This window comes from Sinohyriopsis cumingii, chromosome 6 (assembly GCF_028554795.1).
Source record: "Sinohyriopsis cumingii isolate HCF-2022 chromosome 6, ASM2855479v2, whole genome shotgun sequence".
NCBI classification, from domain to species: Eukaryota; Metazoa; Mollusca; class Bivalvia; order Unionida; family Unionidae; genus Sinohyriopsis; species Sinohyriopsis cumingii.
This window is the reverse complement of record NC_142966.1, coordinates 138,720,291-138,739,869: the sequence shown is the minus strand read 5'-3', so window position 1 is coordinate 138,739,869 and position 19,579 is coordinate 138,720,291. Positions and strand designations below refer to the sequence as shown.

The 19,579-nt window shown below is 34.4% G+C and overlaps 1 protein-coding gene and 1 long non-coding RNA gene across 2 annotated transcripts in view; both read right to left on the bottom strand.

The window, feature by feature from the left end:
- LOC149798094 (polyamine-transporting ATPase 13A3-like) overlaps positions 1 to 19,579 on the bottom strand; it is a 139,670-nt gene that overhangs the window by 116,460 nt on the left and 3,631 nt on the right. The window lies entirely within an intron of this gene.
- Positions 1,317 to 19,015, bottom strand: LOC149798095 (uncharacterized). Its single transcript, XR_016421960.1, has 3 exons — positions 18,927 to 19,015; positions 12,272 to 12,313; positions 1,317 to 1,398 (listed from the first exon to the last, which is right to left on the bottom strand). It is a non-coding gene; the product is annotated as an uncharacterized LOC149798095 (long non-coding RNA).

The following is a 19,579-nucleotide window of genomic DNA, read 5'->3' as shown; positions in this document are numbered from 1 at the left end:
TTCCCTGATGATGCCAGCCCCCCACAGTTTTCTCGATGTCAAAGCTATTTTTTTTTTTTTAATTTGGAGGTCCCTTGGTAACTCGCGCCTCACTTATAGCGCAGTCTATGTTTGTGAACCACATTGTGCATGAGTTATTGAGGCAGTATATTCAAACGGGCCATCCATGAGAGGTATAAGCATAATTATTGCTATTATAAGTGGCAAAAAAGAATATTTGGGTGTAAAAAGTGTAATCTATATATTGCATTCCAGAATTACAGCACATATGAAAAAGATACATATTTATAACTAACCTGGTTCTGCAGCTGGTCAAATTTCTTATCAAAAAGGGCAAAATCCTCATGGATTAGAATCAGAACATAAACACAAATAATACCAAAAATTTACATTCAGCACTCACTTCAATTAGTCTACACGTGTAACATTTGCTGAATGGTCATGAACTGGAAGTCTGCAATGACCACTGTAACGTGATCAGAAAGCTGTATTACATTACACACATTTTCTTTTTTTTAAAGTTTGTAAAGCAGTGTTGATTTGTCACTTTTTCTAATCTGACATGTTTTGAAGTATAAAAAGATCATCTGCTCAAACATTTTCTGTCATATAACATCCACAACTCACACCATAAATCTTTTCACTTAATATCTGGTGCGATGTTCTTTAAAAAATATAGACTGATTCAATAACTAACTAGCTTATCAATAAAAATTAATCTGTTTGGTAAAGTTCACTTTTGAAGAAACCCATCTGTTTTCTTGGAAATGGGGTCATATACAGTAGCTATAAATAGCAAATAAGGAAAGTGCTCTTACGCTATTCTTATGCAGCAATCACCTTTTTAAGAATATTCTCAAATTTATTTGGGTGGAATTAAAGAGAAAATAATAATATGATAAAAAACTTTTTATAGCTTTAATTTTATTTTTAATGTAGTAAAAAAGAGTAAATTAATCCATATGCAGAACACGGAATATGTAATTTGCTGAAAAAAAGTGTAATGATTATGCCAAAACTGAAATGGTTGCCATATATGTACAGACTGCATGTAATTTATTCATAAAGCAATATTTTTAGGTGAACCTTTAGGTGACTGAGTTGCTACTGACAATAACTAATTATACATTAAATTGATTTCAACTGTTTATATAAGACATGTATTATCATACTGTGTTAAAAAGTTACCTTCCCTACAACATGATACACATGACTGCAGCCCTGATAATCAATATAGTGAAGGTCTGCTGTGAAAATGTGCCTTTTCTTGTGAAAGTAAGAGGCCCCACTATGTCTTATATGAATGACTTACACGAGTTGGTGAAACATGCCAGCATTGTAGTCCCAGATGTATTTGACTTTATTTGTGATGAAGCATCTGGTAACACTGCTGTTTCTCTGAAAGAAAAAGTGTATATATATATATATATATATATATATATATATATATATATATATATATATATATATATATATATATATATATAATTACTTCTTTGATTATACATGTTGATTTCATATTTAACTATTAATATTTTTACCAAACAGGCTTTTCAAGGCATAAAGATAATAATAGGACTGAATGATGCAATTGTTATGCATATCTATAGTGTTTAATTTTTTACCACTATTGTAGACTGTAAGGGTCATTTATAAAAAAAAAATACATAGCCAACTTTTGTTCATTATTGTAGATTATACTTTCAGATAACAATCATTTGTAAACAAATATGAAATTCTATTGTCTACCAGATTTTGTCATTATGTTTACTTGAATTTAAGTTTAAAATCTTGACCTTACTTACCACTATCACACAAACTCCTCCCTCTCTCTTTTACATGCACAAAATCACACACATTTGCAATTAGAGTATTATTACTTTGACACTGTAGTAAATATAGGTTCAATGGCCACTGATACCTAACAACATCTACTAACAATAAGTATAAAATAGAAAATTAGGTCCATAAAAGCATGTTTAGTATTGTTAAGTACATGTAATTTTTGACATGTTGGTACAATGTGAGAGTACTGTCCAGAGTAACACCTAGGTTTCATACTGATTGTGTGAATTTAATATTGGTGCTGCTGATATTTATTGTTTGAGGTAAAGGATGAAATTGAGAAAGTCTTGATGATGATCTATGACATTTGAGAGAGGATGAGTGTACAGAATGAAGAGAACAGGTCCAAGAACAGACCCCTGTGGAACACCACAACATAGATCAACTTAGCTGGAGTGTATTCCATTTGCAGACACAATTTGTGTCCTATTGGCCAAGCAGGACTTGAACCACAGCAAGGCTGTAACATGAATGCCAAATACATGCTGGAGACAGTGAAGTAATATATCGTGGTCTATTGTGTCAAATGCTGCAGACAAATCAAGGACAGTGAGGACTGTAATCTTTCCGCTATCCAAAGCAGAGAGAATGTCATTAACTACTTTTAGAAGAGTAGTTTCTGTACTGTGGCAAGGGCGATATACAGACTGTACATTAAAAAGACTGTTTGAATTCAGATGAGATACAAGCTGGGATAGAACAACCTTTTCTAATATTTTTGATATGAATGGGAGATTAGAAACTGGGTGGTAGTTCTTTAAATCGTTATGGTCTAGTGTTGGTTTCTTCAGCAGAGGCTTTACAATGGCAGTTTTGAAAAATTATGGGAATTCCCCTGATGAGAGAGAGGTATTAATAACATCAGTTAGTGAAGGCAATACTGGATCTAAGCACTCAAGCAGCAGTGATGTTGGAATTGGATCAAGTTCACACGACTTTGGTGCACTGAGACTTCATCACGACTGTACGTATGAAATCCATAGAGACAGGTTCAAATGCTGATAATGGCTGCCACTCAAATTCTGTATCCCAACTGTATGGTGACGACGAGTCAATTGAAATTGTGGTGTCAAGCTTATCTCTAATGGTTTGTACTTTGTCACAGAAGAAATTTGCAAACATGTCCAGAAGGTCAACTGGAGAAAAGGTAGTTGGAAGTGGTGTAGATTTGTTCCTTGACATTAGCTTGTTAGTAATCTTGAAGAGCTCTTTGCAGCTGGAACTTTCCATGATCTTAGTAGTGTAGTGGGCTGATTTCTCTTCAAGGACTATATTTGTGACATTCTTCTTAGCGGCTTCATAGATTTGCTTATGAATAGTGAGTCTGCTGGAAAGCCAAAGCCACTCAGTTTTACGGCGGTCTCTTTTAGCAGTGTGAAGCTGGACCCTAACACTGGTATACCATGGAGAACACTTTTGAATTGATACTCTGCACTTGGTAGCTGGGGCATGTTTGTCGAGCAATGAATGCAGGCAGTTATTGAGTTGTTCTGCTGTAGGAGGTAAGCAAGTTGTAAGGTTTGCTTGGATGTCATGCATTAGTTTGGTTCTATATATCATACGAAGGTTTATTTTAGTAGCATATAAAGGTGGAGGGTTAGGGACTGACACATCAAGATGGCATATAATGCAGAGGTGATCTGATGCAAGTTCATGGGATACCAGGGAGGACTGTAGAATGTTATCATCAGGTCTATGAAGAATCCAGTCTAAAATGTGACCATGTTGATGGGTGGGTTGGTTAACTGACTGTTTGAGGTTGAAAATATTGATTGAATCTAGGAGTTTTGATGTGTTTGGGTTTCCGGGACAGTCAAAGTGAAAGTTGATTTTCTCCAAGAATAATCAGGTTGCCACCTATCGAATTTCCATACTCTAGGAGATTTGGAATTTGCTCCAAAAAGAGAGATACAGTCTACTAGGAGGAGGGCGGAGATGATCTCCTCTTGTTAAAGAGATTGGCACCAAGCCGCATAAATACTTAAGTTACAACTGGAGTAGAAGGCATGCACTCTATATGGTATAAATGCAAGTTGACTGGGAGGGTTTATGTGTATTACAACCAAGTAAATATTGTTGAAGAAACATATTTTACTAGAAAATTTGATTATTCTTCAAATACATTACCTAATCACAATACCATAGGAGAACATGTAGATGAAGAGAGAAACATCCAATTATCCAAGCGAGACCATTCCACATCCCTAAAGGTATGTAAGACAGCTTCTTGATAACCCAATTGGAGGATAGACTCCATATGTTGGGAGGAAACTTAAGAACTCGCACTGGGTCCTGAAGACCACCAGTGGCAACAGTTGATAAGAATTTATTTACAAAAGTCTGATTCTCCATGAATGGGAGCATGTTCTTGACAATGAAAGCTGGGGCCATCATGAGTGATAATGAACCATCTTGTCAAAACTGCATGTAGTTTGGATCCCCTGATAGAGCAAGCAGCTCTTATATGAGACGTGAACCTAAGAGGTTGTTGAGAAGATGATGTCTTGTTCATCCATGTTAGTACCCATGACAGATTCCACTTTCAGAAAAGAGCCAACATCTTTTAATGTCTGTAATCAAAACTGTAATCAAAACTGGACAGAAGATCAGATAGATCTTTGTCTGATGCCCTTTCTTGCATGAAGAGTCAGTGATCTTTGATTGCGATTGGTGCTAACTATTTCTCATCTAAGAACCATAGTAGGAAATGCCTGGAAAATGTGTTCTTGGGCACACCACTATGTGAAGAAGATTTTCCATTTGCCTTTGTACACTTTTAAAGAGGAGGGTCATCTTGCTTGAGCAAAATTTCCATCACTAGTTGTGAGAGCTGTTTGTTCTTGAGGGCTTGTTTAATAAGATCTAGATGTGCAGATTCTGGAATGGGATGAAACGTCTGCTAACATGGTTGATTAACCGATTCGGCCCCAATCCCGTCTGTAGGCGTGATGAGGCTGTACCCTACTTCAAAGCCCTGCAGCATCAAGGCCATTTAAGATAGACCAACATGGGTGGTATTAAAAAAAAGCAGACAGATATAGCTCTAAAATGATATCAAATAATCTGGAAGTTCTAGTTGCACTACAAAATACAGAGAGAAAAAGCTCATTTTTTGGACCCGTTTTTTTTTCACCCAAAATTCGCTCGAGATCGGAATGCGATTTTGTGTCCGGATTTTAGACCTTTTGGCCTCAGATCTAAGGCATACTGGTCTTAACTGAATACAGACAGGTGAACCTTTGCAAAAACTAGGATAAGGTAGGCATTTGGAATAAATTGCGGTCTCCATACGAAAATGATGGGTCTATTAAGCAAAAAAAAAAAAACACGAACTCCAACTTTTATCCTTCTGCTCATGCGCAAGCAAAATAACCAATGGAAATTGATGTTTCTAATACAACTAGGCATTATTCTCATGGATAATCTGTTGAAAACTGCTGTATTACGATGTATTCAGAAATAGCACCCCAAATCTCGTTCCTACGCACATTTCAGGCAAAAATGACAAAAACCTCTGGGGCCGAATGAGTTAAGCATATGTGACAATCTTGATTCCTGTAAATTTCTACTGATAGATTAATGAGGTCATTTATCCAAGATTTTCCCATTTCAGTGAAGCAATCAGGGTGAGGTGGCAATCTGATATCTCTTGCTTTCTGTATCACCTTTGGTACCAGAGGTGTTTGAGCATAAGTGTATGCATCCAAGCAGTTCCAATCTGTTGAAATTGCATCAATTGGATTTGGGACTGGAGAGACTAAGATTGGAAATTTGGTGTTCCACCTTGTCACAAATAGGTCCAACATTGGTCAATCACATCTGTCATATATTTGAGTGAAAACAGAAGGTCTGGGCAAAAAATCATTCTGTTTGTATTATTGATTTTTCTGGGATAGTGAGTCTGCTAATATATAGTTAGAATGGAGCAGGATGAACTTAGACATGGATTTTTCATTAAGATGCCACTTTAGAAAATCCCAAACAAGAATGCAAAGGTCAAGGGACAATTGGTTCCAAAGTGCCATTTAAGATAACTCACCACAGTGGACTTGTGAAACAGAATGAGAACTCACTTCGTACATAGATGCTCCTGCCACTAAGGAAAAGCTTTGAAATGGTTTTCATATCAAGAATGTTGATATGTAAATGATAGAGCTAGGTATAGCAAAACATTTTGTATCATATTATACCGCTGTATTTCTAAACAAATCGCTATACTACCACTGGTATACCACTGTTATATTAGGGACCAACAATTCTATGCTCAGAGGCACTAACATAACAGACCGAAATCTGCCAACCCATAATTCCCGATTCAATGAGTGTCCACAAAGTTCATTCTATTTACACTATTCCATCACTATAATGATGTTCATGGCAACCATAAAAGTGGACAGCCTTATATGTGAGGTTGCCTTATATTGTGGTATTGTATATACAAATAATGAAATGGGAACCATAACAATACCTGCAATATAGAGGTATTTTATATATCATATTACTATTAAATAATGAAATGGCAGACATGACAAAACTGGCAATAGAGAGGTATTTTATATAAAATATTATTAAATAATAACATTACCTAAAAGAGATTATTATATGCTCATTTTTTTCTCCGTTAACTTTACATTATCAGAATCGTTCAATATTTTACGATATTGCACACCTTCATATTGCACCCACGCGCTGGACACGTGTGCCCAATAGTGTATTTGGAACTACTCTGCAAACAAATCATGTACATTCGCATAGTAGACGCAATACATTTTGGTTGATTAAATTTATTTCTGAATGAACTAAAGCAGATGTTTCATGGACTGCAACATACCAACTGTTTTGCTACATTCCATGTTAACTTTTTGATACATTGTTTCAGATTTTGCGATAGACACCAGATTTCATAAAATTGCTTGGTACCTACAAATAGCATGCAAGCTATAAAGACATAAACTGTCTCCTTTAGCTGGTAATAAGAATGGCAAAAAAATATACTTACAGTTTTACATCTATAAATTCCTCAAAATGTACTTTCTTAGTTCTGCTAATTCGAATTACATGAGCCATGTCATGAGTCCTCAAGCTTGATAATCAAGTTGATTACACATTTCAAAATTGTACTGTAATTTCGACTATATTCCAAGTGCAATTAAATCTTCCTTACTGTACTCAAATTGAAATAAACATTAAATTCAATAGCGTCTTTTTGATAATTGCAATTGAAACACTTCATATTTTTCCCACATAATGATTTCAAATAGTCAATGATAGAACAAACACACTTGCAGATGTAAACACGCTTCTCCTGCGCCGCTTCAATCCGATGTATGTCATGCACAATTTGCACAGATGAATCCAGTCCAAAATCACAAATTTTCATCAAATTGAAACAAAATACCAAAATGTATTCATTCCAGATCAAATGGAAAAGCTGTTACAATGCACATTCATTCACAATATGATTGCAAATTTCAATTTTAACTAGACGCGCCATTTTCTTTTGAAAGTTATGTTGAATGTGCGACTAAGTTCAAATTTATCTGGGCGGAGTTATGTGCGCATTAATAATGATGTTGTTGTGTAATGATAAATCTGCGCTTGTGTATTTAGTTGGGAATACGGCACACATTCATTTACTATGTTTCTTGTAGTGTATTTTGTTTACATAATTAAGCCTTAGGTAGAATAAGAAAATGAGCATATAATAAAAAGGTTACTGCATTTGTATGGGAAAATATGAACTCGTTTTGTCAGATGGATATACTGCACTCCCAAGGTCGTGCAGTATTCCATCCAAAAAACTTGTTCATATCTTCCCATACAAATGCAGTAACCTATAACTATCTTATAGTGATGTGCCTTATATTTAGTGAGTACTATATAATGTCAAGCAAACAATGTATACCCTGATCTGCTGGCACATTAAGCAATGGCAGATATTTGTCTGTGCAGTTTGCAGCCAAGTGCATCATATGCACAAACAAATATATGGCAACAGATTCTGCTACATGCATTTTAATTTTTCAGGCCCTTACTTATCTACATGCAAAACTAAAATCAGTTTTAGAGGTTTTGGTTACTATAAGGCATGCAAAATAATAATAGAAGTTTAAGCATTACAATTCAAGCAACATTTAGTGTGTGATGCCAAAAAAAGCAAACTACCATCATTTATCCATTTTTTTCAGATATTAAAAAATACTTCTATTGTTTTCCATTTAGCTGGAGTGCAAATAAAAACTATCAATTTTCACAAACAACTTGTCCAAAAAGTTTTATCTCTTTTGTGGATGTTCAATGCCACTAAGAAGCTGGCTAGGTAAACTAGGTTGTATTATATCCCTGAATGCAAATGAAGAACATATGCATGCTGATATTTGGCTGTCCTTTGTACAAAAAAAGATTACCACTTGCAATTCTGGTGTTTGCTTTTCTTTATGTTGGTGCAGAAATACAGCTGTCTGAGAGAAGTGTTAACAATAGTCAAGTTGTGTTATCGTAAGAGTGACAACCCCATTTTTCAAAATGTGCTCATAGAGTGACAACATTGGCAATGTTAAAGAAAAATGATTGACCTGTGTTCTGAAGAGTTAGTGTCTTCAATATAGAAAATGCGCATGCCTTGATTCATAATGTAGTATTGAAAGTATAAACTATGGGCTTCTCTGCATTCTAGTTCATGACTATAAATTGTCTGAAGTGAGAAAGTGTTGAGAACAGGGCGAAATCTCAGAGAACTAAAAATCTCAGCAAGTAGGCAAAAGTTTTTAGAAAAACCTTGGCCCTAATTTGGGTGATCAAAGCAGTTTCAAGGATGAATGGTCATCTATTGAATCCTCTATTTTTCAGTATGAGTATGGCATAAATGTGTGTTAGCTTAATTTCCAACTTAAAACTTTTTTCTCTCAGCCTACAAAATACATTTGGTGTCTGGAAATTTTATTTACTATTGATTGTTACAAATTTTTTTAATATTTTGTCTGGAAAACTGAAAGGGATGGATATATGGATTATTGATAGCCACTTGTAAGTAAGCTTGCATATCAAGCAAAATAATTCAAAAAAGATATAATTCATGAAAATGTAATAAATCCCCAGATAAACATATTTTCTTTATATTGTTTTAAGTTTTAATGACTCTGCCCATTTTGTTCACATTCATGAATATGTCTGAGAACATTCCATATCAACCAGTCAAAATACAGGATGATAAGAACTTCCAACAATCTTAAGTGAGCTGAAATACTCCCATTACAATGGTAAAGATTATGGGCAAAGAACTAAGCCAAAGGGTAAAATGCAAAATCTATAAAACTCCTTGTCCAGACAGAACTGCAGGAATTTCATGTGGGACTGAAAGATGGGATGTGTATGAAAGCATTCTGGAGATCTAATTTTGAAGACTGCCCAGTTGATCATCCTCATAACATTCCTGAATGAGACTAACATCTCCATCTTGAAACAATCATCCAGAATAAACTTGTTGAAAGAGAAAGGTTAATGATATTGTAAAATTCTCCCTTTTTTGAGACCAGGAAGATCTGGGAATAGAAACTCTGGCTTGAGCATTTTACACCTCTACACTGCCGCCTTCTTTAGACCTCTTCCCTTAAGGATGCATGATTGGTCTTGTGCAAATAAATAGGGGTCCTTGATAGAGAAGGAGGCCATGAAAGTGAATCTGGTAACCTGCTCCTATTGTAGAAGACCCATGCGTTGTCTGATATGTCTGACTAGGCCTCAGAAATTGTACTGGGACATCAAGAAGAGGGGGACTTAGCAGAAGAGGGAGTAACTCCTACATTCAACTGCATCCCTCCTTGTGTGAGAAGAGGGGCCCATAGGCCTCTTGCACACCTGAACCTTGATAGGCCAATATTTGAATGAACTTGCCAAATAAGGATTCTAAGTCCAGAAGGGTCAACCTCAACAGATCTTTGCTGTGACCCAGCAAGATTTAAGAAGACTCCAAGGCAGCTTCCTCTAAAGTTGCTGCAGCTCAGTCTACTGTGCCATCAGCAGTGAGAGGAGGTTAAGACACAGGTCTAGAAAGAAGTCAAACAACCTCATTTACTACACACATAGTGTACACCCAACAGGTGGGATGTGTGTACCACAAAGCTTTTTTATGGTTGCATCTACAAATTTCCTATGGTTTTGCTGAAAGGTGGAAAGAAAAATTGCAAAACAACAAAAAACCATAACAAAACTGTAAAAGGATAGTAAATAACCTACAATATAATAAATATATGGAAGCATCAATTAACTAGTATTTGCACAAGATAGAATCAAAATTCAACAAAATGACAAACAGGAATACCAATAATTGAAATTAAATGCAAGGCCTGGTGACACATGGAAAATTGCAATACAAACATAGACTGAAATGATGGTAAAAGACCATAGATCTAGTGAAAATATTTAGAGCCCAAAGACAAGTTTTGCTGTATAAATTTTAAAGTAAAAAAAAGACAATATTATAATGAATGGAAGTGACTAGGCATCAGATCTGGGACTGTGTAGTTTGGTTCAATATCCCCAAGTACTAAATGGAGAAGGAAATTTTCATCCTGAACTAGGGACTAGAACCAGGAAAAGAGACAGCAATCTAATAATAGCATATAATCTATTAATGCTCTTCTAATAGTTATATGATGGTAAAAAGCAAACGACTATAAATAACCATGCAGAAAATTTTGACTTTCTTAATGTCTTGAAGTTTTCTTGGTGCAGATGTGAGAATGAGATCTAGACCAAATACTTTGGGAAACAAAAAGACTAAATGTGAGCATAATGTGGCCATTAAATGAACAAAAATTAGGAATTCTGCAGGAATGGGAAAGGTTTTTTGTTGGTACCCGATATCAGCATGATAAATCCCTGTTTAGTGATAATAAGCATTAATTTTGTTATGGCAAGTTGTTTTTCTTTATACATTTATTCTTAAAAACAAAAGTAAGGTAGTTATGGTCACACAACGTAATGTTGTATTCTGATGGAAAGATAGAAAAGAGGTCTACTGATAGGCAATGATAGGCAGAAGACAATAAAAAGTGAGTCTACAAAAAGTAAACATTAACATTAAAGCAACTCAATTACAACACTAAATTTAACCATGTGTAATTCACATTCAATTGTGCCCCAGATGTGTCAACACATCAGGCATCAGCAGGTCTGGAAATCATACAATTTCATTATCACCCAAACAAAACTGATTATACAAAATGAAAGTTATTTCTGATTTGTAAATCACAATTTCAAATTTAAACACAAGCTCATGACTTTTATAATCTACAGGCCCCATATTCTTGAAACTTTCTAAGCATAAAACTCGCCAAGATTTTTATAATCCAACAAACCCCATACTCACCATACTTTCTGAAAATAAAACTCAAGCCAAGATTTTCATAATCCAACAAACCCCATACTCACCATACTTTCTGAGCATAAAACGCAAGCCAAGATTTTTATAATCCAACAAACCCCATACTCACCAAACTTTTTAGCATAAAACTCAAGCCAAGATTTTTATAATCCAACAAACCCCATACTCACCAAATTTTCTAAGCATAAAACTCAAGCCAAGATTTTTATAATCCAACAATCCCCATACTCACCAAATTTTCTGAGCATAAAACTCTAGGCAAGATTTTTATAATCCAACAAACCGCATACGCACCAAACTTTCTGAGCATAAAACTCAAGCCAAGATTTTTATAATCCAACAAATCGCATACTCACCATACTTTCTGAACATAAAACTCAAGCCAAGATTTTTATAATCGAACAATCCCCATACTCACCAAACTTTTTTTAGCATAAAACTCAAGCTTAAGCTCAAAGTCAGAATATTCTGACCTTCTGCAGCTTTGGCAGAATAAAGTTTGAGTCATAGAGACAACAGGATTGTCTTAATTTCAATTCCTGTATCAACCTGCTAAATTTCATTGATGTAAATCAAGTTCCAGTGTCCAATCCAATAAGGAATTTTGAGCTTGACCTCTAGATTTCTTGTTCAAAATGTTTTAAAGAATTTAGCCTATGCTATTTGCATGAAATCATATAAAGATTCAAACCATGTAAACCAAACTGTGTAAACTATAACTAGCTTGGAAATCACAGATTCTCTTCAACTGGCTATTTTATTTTGAGCATTTACAAATGACACCATTATTGAAAGCTCATTTCTGATTGACTGTTCATGGAAACTCAACCAAACACTCAATTCCAGGTGTATGATCTCCAGACTTGCTGGCAACTTATGAGGTGGCAGACTGGTTCTATGTTGTTCACAACTGGCTGCATGTTATACATGAGCAAATATAGATTTACCTCATGAAACAAGCCACCAACAAGTTACACTGTATTTGCATAAAACCATGCCTCCCGATTATATTAAAAAAGCAAATTCCAAATTTTCACATACATAAATATTAAATGAAGTACTCTCTGGAACAACTTCCTCATTCTGTAAAGGAAATTAGAATTATATAATTTATGAAGTCTCAAAATTAAGAAACCAAAGACTAGCTAATATCCAACGAAAGTATGAATGTTTACAGATACAATAACAATGAAAATTAACAGTATATCCAATAACTGATTTTAACAAATCTTAAACATTTTGAAAGTACTGAAAACAGCAATCTATGTTGAAAAGTACATAAAGAATGCTACATAATATTTACCTGGGGTGGGAGTATGGATCCACTTATATGTTGAATGCATATATGGAACAAACTGGGAGGGCTTAATGTTTTAGTAATGTTTAAGAAAATATGCTTACTTTCAATTTGAACACTGGGAACACAATTATTGTCAAGACTTGGCCATCTGGAAGGTATTTTTAGTACCTTTATTCCATATAATGATTTACATATTAAGGGCTAAAAAACATTGAGGGATATTGTCAGTTCCTGGTGGGAAAGTGTCCCCTTGTCTTCCACAAACCATTTTTGGGGGGGTTATTTCAGGGACTCTGATTCCAGCTAAACATGTATCCCTTGAAGGGACTGACATTCTGTTTCCAGGAATTCAAAATAAAACCATTTGTTTTTTTTAACTACTGAGTGTTGAAACTACCTCAGATATTCATGTTTCAAATTAGACATTGTGGCAGCCATATTGGATGTAAGATTAGCACACCTTTCATTTAGGACAAAATAGGCACCATTGGGCTTGGGGTGAAAACCTTATCATGAAGAAGACCATTGTGGCAGTAATAACTGAGATCAGATTGGCACCATTTTCATTCAGGACCATCTAGATATCATAATTAATCTTTTCATGAAAAACCTATAACAAGATGACTTGCATTTGGAAGGAGTACCAATAAAAAAGATGACTTTCATATAGAAGAAGCACCAATAACAAGATTTCCAAGATTGTTACAAATGTGTCTGATCAGCAAAATTTTCATTCAGAACCAGTTAAACATCATAAAAAAATCCTTTAGTGAAAAACACATGTTGATATGCCCATCCATTCCAAGATGGCAGTACTGATGGCTATACTGGATATCCAAGCAAAACTATTTTCACATAGGGCCAACGCAATAACATTAGAAGTCTTCTGGAGAAAACCATCTCTATATGACATTCTGATCAAAAGAAGCAAAAACAGGATTTTCAAATTGGCTGCTCTGGTGGATATGCAACACACCAGATCAACACCATACTTTATAATCCATCTTTTAGTGATATCCCCCCCCCCAATAATGGTATGACCATTTATTCATGAAGAGAAACAATAACAAGATTTTGGTGACCATATTGGATGTCCAAGCAGAACCATTGTCAATAGAAAAAAATTACCACCAAAATATTCTTTGACCTTGTAGATTCAAACAGTCCTCAACAAATCATCTCATTTCTCAGAGTAAAATTTCTATGAAATAAAGAGCCACCTATCAGAGCAATATCTCCCTGTATACAGATATTCCAAACAATTTAGCCATGGCAAATGGCACCAACTTGAACTGGTTATAAAGCCTCAGTTTTTACTGCAGATATTACAGCTATACTCAAAGCTTCAAACCAAAACGAAATGTTTCAAAAAAACAATTTTCATCATCTTTTCTAATCCTTTTTGCACAGTGAAGGCCTTGCAGAATCTTATATCTGACAAGTCATTAATATTCCAGACATTACAGAAACATGATGTTCTAATACTCAGAGTCATATCTGCAATAAGGGTAATGAAAATAGAGATAAAGCAGCCAAAGCTGCCCTGTAGTCACCCATTTCCAAATAGAAAACTCCATAAAAGCTGTTAATATTGTAAAAATCAGCATGTTCATCACACTGTCAAAATGTGCAAAATAAAAATCCCACAAAATTAACAACATTGGAAACTGGCATATCTCATATAGAACAAATTGCACCTGTGAGATGGTATTTTGCTGATCATCTAGTACAAATGTACTTGGCTCATGCATAACTCCTAATGGATGAAAGTGGAACACATTCTTGTGGAGTGTGCCAATTTTCACCATGTGAACTAGAAATACTGTGACATGAACTGCATGAAAAAAGTGTATCATGATGAACCACACAAGAAAATCCTAAGACTTTTTTATGTTTCAAGGATTTTACATGTGCTACTTTATCTTTTATTTTATATACATTTTATAAAGTTTAATATCATTACATTTTATATTTACCTTGTTGTTCTTCATATTTACATTAGGGATGATTTATCCACCAGAATTTCTATACAATTGGTTTTACATTTTTTTTATGTTTTCCTTTACCTGTCACAATATATAACTACAACTGTGCTTAGGTGCCATAAAACACCACTATATACATACATCACGAACAATAGTGATAGCAAGATTTTCAAGTTTACTGCCCTGGTGACCATATTGAAAGTTAGATTGGCACCATTTTCATTTAGAACAAAACTAGACATCATTTTAGGAATTTTTTAGTGAAAGCTCCTTGTTGATATGACTATCTTTTCCGAATGCATAACAATAACAAGACTTTTAAGATGGCCAATGTGGCAGCCATACTGGATGTCTGAACAGCAACATTTTCATCTAGGACCAACTAATATTTGGTCTGGGTTTAACATGAAAGCAACCAATAATCCCCCCTCCCACCTCTTAACATGTTATGTTGTCAAAGATCTCCTAAGTTATCTAGTCTCTCAGTGTGGAAGACATGGATTTAAGATACTAAAATAAATCCTACAGTAACTTTCTGTCATATTTTACCTACAACTTTCCCACTCTAACATATTAATTTCCCTTTCTGACCCTTTCAAAAATTCTGTTAGTCGCACTCTCTATCTGGAAAATATATCCTAGTAGATTAGCCTTTTCTAATGCAGTAAAACCTGTCTTGTGAGACCATCCTTTATGCTACAAAAAACAGGTGCACCCTTGAATGAGGACATCAAGCTACATAACTTTATAATGTGCACAAAGAATCTGGTGTCTTGCAAGACATGTTTTACTGTACAGGGTAAATACTTTACCCTGATATCTAAAGAATGTGCCTGATATAACATATCTAAATAATTGAATAAATTTAGCACATTTCTACCTTTAAAGATATTGTATCACCCCTTTTTGTATCTAGGATCTGACCTACATTTGTCATTCAAGGATACTTGACAATGTACAATAATAATATCTTCAGTATTAGCTTTATATAATGCTATTTTTAGATCTACTGGACATGAAGTGTCCTAAATTTGTTTCCCAATATGATCCAAACTTCTCAATGACTTTATCATTTCCAATGGTTATACTGGAATAGACACAGTAAATTTACCCCCTCAACTCTTTGGACCATTATAGATATCCCTGCATTCTATTCTGGAATAGACACAGTAAATTTACCCCCTCAACCCCTTGGACCTTTATAGATATCCCTGCATTCAATTCTGGAATAGACACAGTAAATTTACCCCCTCAACCCCTTGGACCTTTAGAGATATCCCTGCATTTGATTCCTAAACATTCATGATACTTAATACAATCATATATATTGTTCCATATTTGATTTCAGTAAATGAAGAACTTTTCATATTTTTACTCATATGTAATCCAAGGGCCTCTATTCTGATAAAACTTGATGTGCATTTATGGAACACAAAGTCCCAAACAAATACTTGAAAACTGACCTGAATGCAAACTTAATTAGTCATATGGCTGGACATGGATAACAAATATTTATGCCCATACTATAGTCATGGTAGGACATAAAAAACAGAATGCAAAATAATTCTACCTGGTTCTCACATAAGTTGTATAAACCTATCAACACCAACGCAACAGTGACAAGAGTTATATCTATTGCCTAAAGGTGAGAAGTCACTCAAGAAAACTTTCATGCAATGAACAGATTATTTTCTTTCTTTCTTTTTCACATTCAGAATAAGGTTAATTTACAAAATGAATGTAGCGTTTTTCATGTATACATTGATAATTTTTCACAAAATATATAAAGTCAGAGAGGTAGCAACAGCAGACTGGTGACTAAGTCCCATTTTCACTCTTCAGCAAAATGTATTGTTTTTCTTATTACCTTTTTGGAGGCCCCGAGTGGCCGAGTGGTCTAAAGCGCTCTTCGTTACGGATCACTGCCATCTCACCTCTGTCTGCGGCGGTTCGAGTCTAAGATTCAGCCAATGTGGGCATGTGAGAAAGCTTGCCAGTAGCTTCTCGTGGGTCAGTGGTTCTTTCCGGGGTTTTACGGGTTCTTCCTCCACCATTAATACTGGCCGCCATGTATAGCCTATCGTGCTTAAAAATGGCGTTAAACCCCACAACAACTATTACCTTTTTGACAGTCAGAGGATGGGTCTATGACTGGCAGAGCTGAAAATTGGTCATAATACATTACATTCTTTAAAAAGAGTCCTCTTTTGTCTCTGGGGAAGATTTGTGGATTTCCTCTTATTTCAGGATTTCTTTAACTTCTTTTCAGAGAAAAACTACAGATGTATTTATAGTACATTGCTCTCCCACCACAGTGCCAGAAATGATCTAACCACAAACTTTACCAAGGCATGATAAATAGATGGATGGATGGACAATGGTATCTCCTCCTACTGCCACTGTGGGTCATAAAAATATTACCAATAATGTTACAGATCTGTGTATCATCTTTTCACTTAATGATACAGTTTTTATTTTCAGTCTTTTGAGTTTATAACATTTATATTATAATTCTCTAACTCAGTGGCTAGCTAGCACTATAGTAAAGTACATGTACACTACATGTAGTATTTCATTCATATCTCAAATCTGACTGCCAAGGTCAAGTCAACAACTAATTCATAAAAGTAGGCTACGAAATAGAGAATGCATGTCATGACAACGGTGTGATCTAGGGAGTTCAATTGTCTTGAAGAAATAACATGCACTTTAGTTTCTGATTGGTAAGTTCTTGGCTGCAAGAGATAAACTGTAATATAGAAGAATTAAAAATGTTCTAAGTGATTCAGATTTTGTTTATTTGATATGCATTAGGTGACTATATAATCAAGTAAAAGCACTGCATATTAATTCTTTCAATTTTATCCAGTTTTGTAAGAGTCGTTTTATTTATAATATGTTTGTTGGATCTAGCAGAGCAGAAAATCTTTAATTTTAAACAGTCAGTAGTTATTGGATTATGTGTCAAGGATTTGGGACTTTAACTAGTTCTGTGGGATTATCTGAAACATCTCAGAACATTTTTTGGTTATAGTATATGTTCATTGGAATTTACCTTGAACTAATAACTTTTGGATTTAGAACTGTGATTCATTTTGTGCCAGCATATAAGCACATTGTTTCCTGATTCATGAGAAATTGATAATACAATTTAAGGTTATTAGGATTACATGCCAGGAATTCATACACTGTAAGTTATTTTTAATTCCATTTGTTTTTAATATTTTATATTATAAGGAAATTAATTTATATTTTGGAAAATATGAATGCTTGTTCAAGTTATACCTGGTCTTGCTACTTAAGTTTAAGCCACTTGATGTAACAATAAACAAATTTAAAACTCTACACATTAGATTGATCCATGAATCAATCAGTGTTCTACACATGGGAAAGTCATATCCCAGAAAGAAATTAAATGACTTTCATTACTTATTTATGGACGTTTGGTAACATTCCCATCCCATCATATATAATCTTTCCTTTGAATAATTTAGACTGTAACATTGCCTTATTCTTATATATGAAATACACTGCAAATACTTAAATTTAGTAAAGCATTACATAGCCAATGTAAATATGTAAACACAAATACATGTCAAGTATACATTATTCCTTTACCCCAGTCTAAATATGTAAACACAAATACAAGCCAGGTATGCATTATTCATATAGCCCATTCTAAATTAAATACATGCATAGTATACAGTATTCCTGTAGCCCATTCTAAATAAACACAAATACATGTAAAGTATGAAGTATTTGTGTAGCCCTTTCTAAACTATTTAAACACAAATACATGCCAAGAATACAGTATTCCTCTAACATACTCTAAATATCTAAACACATATATACATAATATGCAAACAGTAATCCTGTAGCCCATTCCATAAAGTATTCCAGTAGCCCATTCTATAAATAAAGTATGTCTAAATTTGGTTTCCTTCAATAATAGCACAGTCAAAGTTCAACCCAAGAGATTGGAGGTAAACCTAAATCATAAAGAAACTGGTCCATTAAAACAATAATGTGTTCTAACATGACCAAGCCAGTCAGAGCCGGTTTGAAGTATACACCCATATGCCAGTGAACATCAAAATTTCATATGCTGCTCAAGCGCTTTTTTTCCATTTTTTTAAATTTCTATTTTGTAGATATCAGGCATCTAGTTTATGCAATTTGTAATCACTGTAAGAATAACAATAAAATTAAAGATTGCTATTTCAAACATTTGCCAAAGCACCTGACAGAGGGTTCAAAATCTTTCCCAAGCGTACAGGCAAACCTTGTGTTAAACAAATTATATATCATCTCTATATTCCCAGAGGCCTGACGAATAAGTACAATGTGTAGCTAGATTAATTTGGTTGAATTTGATGCAAATTTTCCCTGGATATCATTGTTTCCTTAATACCTGGCATGTTCTGTTACTGAGGAGAAGGGAATCTTGACTTTCTGGCACTGGCTTCTGGTATATCACCTGTTCTGGGCCTATCACCAACAACCTGTAAATAGTAATATACACTTTTCATTAGTAAATTATTATTCATGGAGCATTACATACTAATTAACAATCATTAAAGCTTCAATGTGGTTTTTTTCATTACTAATTTCAAGACTCTTTTGCTCCATATAGCCTGTCTAAGTGTAAGGTTCACTTTACTGAATAGTTTTAGATATCAAAAAAATCTTCAGATGTAACTAGTTTAAAGTTCATATATTATACTTACAGGGCAATTATGTAAACTTTAACTGCATGACATAATAAGGATTAAATTTTAAAAGATTGCTTTTATCTCACCAGGGTCTTGTGTTTATTAAGTAAGGGTTTTGGCAATTGTATTTTAACTTATCAACCTTGATTTCCTTTTTCATGAATGAAGTAAGCACAAAGAGTATTAGCAAAATTTATGTAACAATATAAGGTACAAGTCACTACATTCGCAGAAAGTGACATAATTTGCCCAGTGGGCTGCAATATCAAGAATTCAGGTAGCCAAGTAGACTACAACATGATATCATGCTTTTTCATTTTTAAAATATAAATATAGCATTTCATACAAAGTA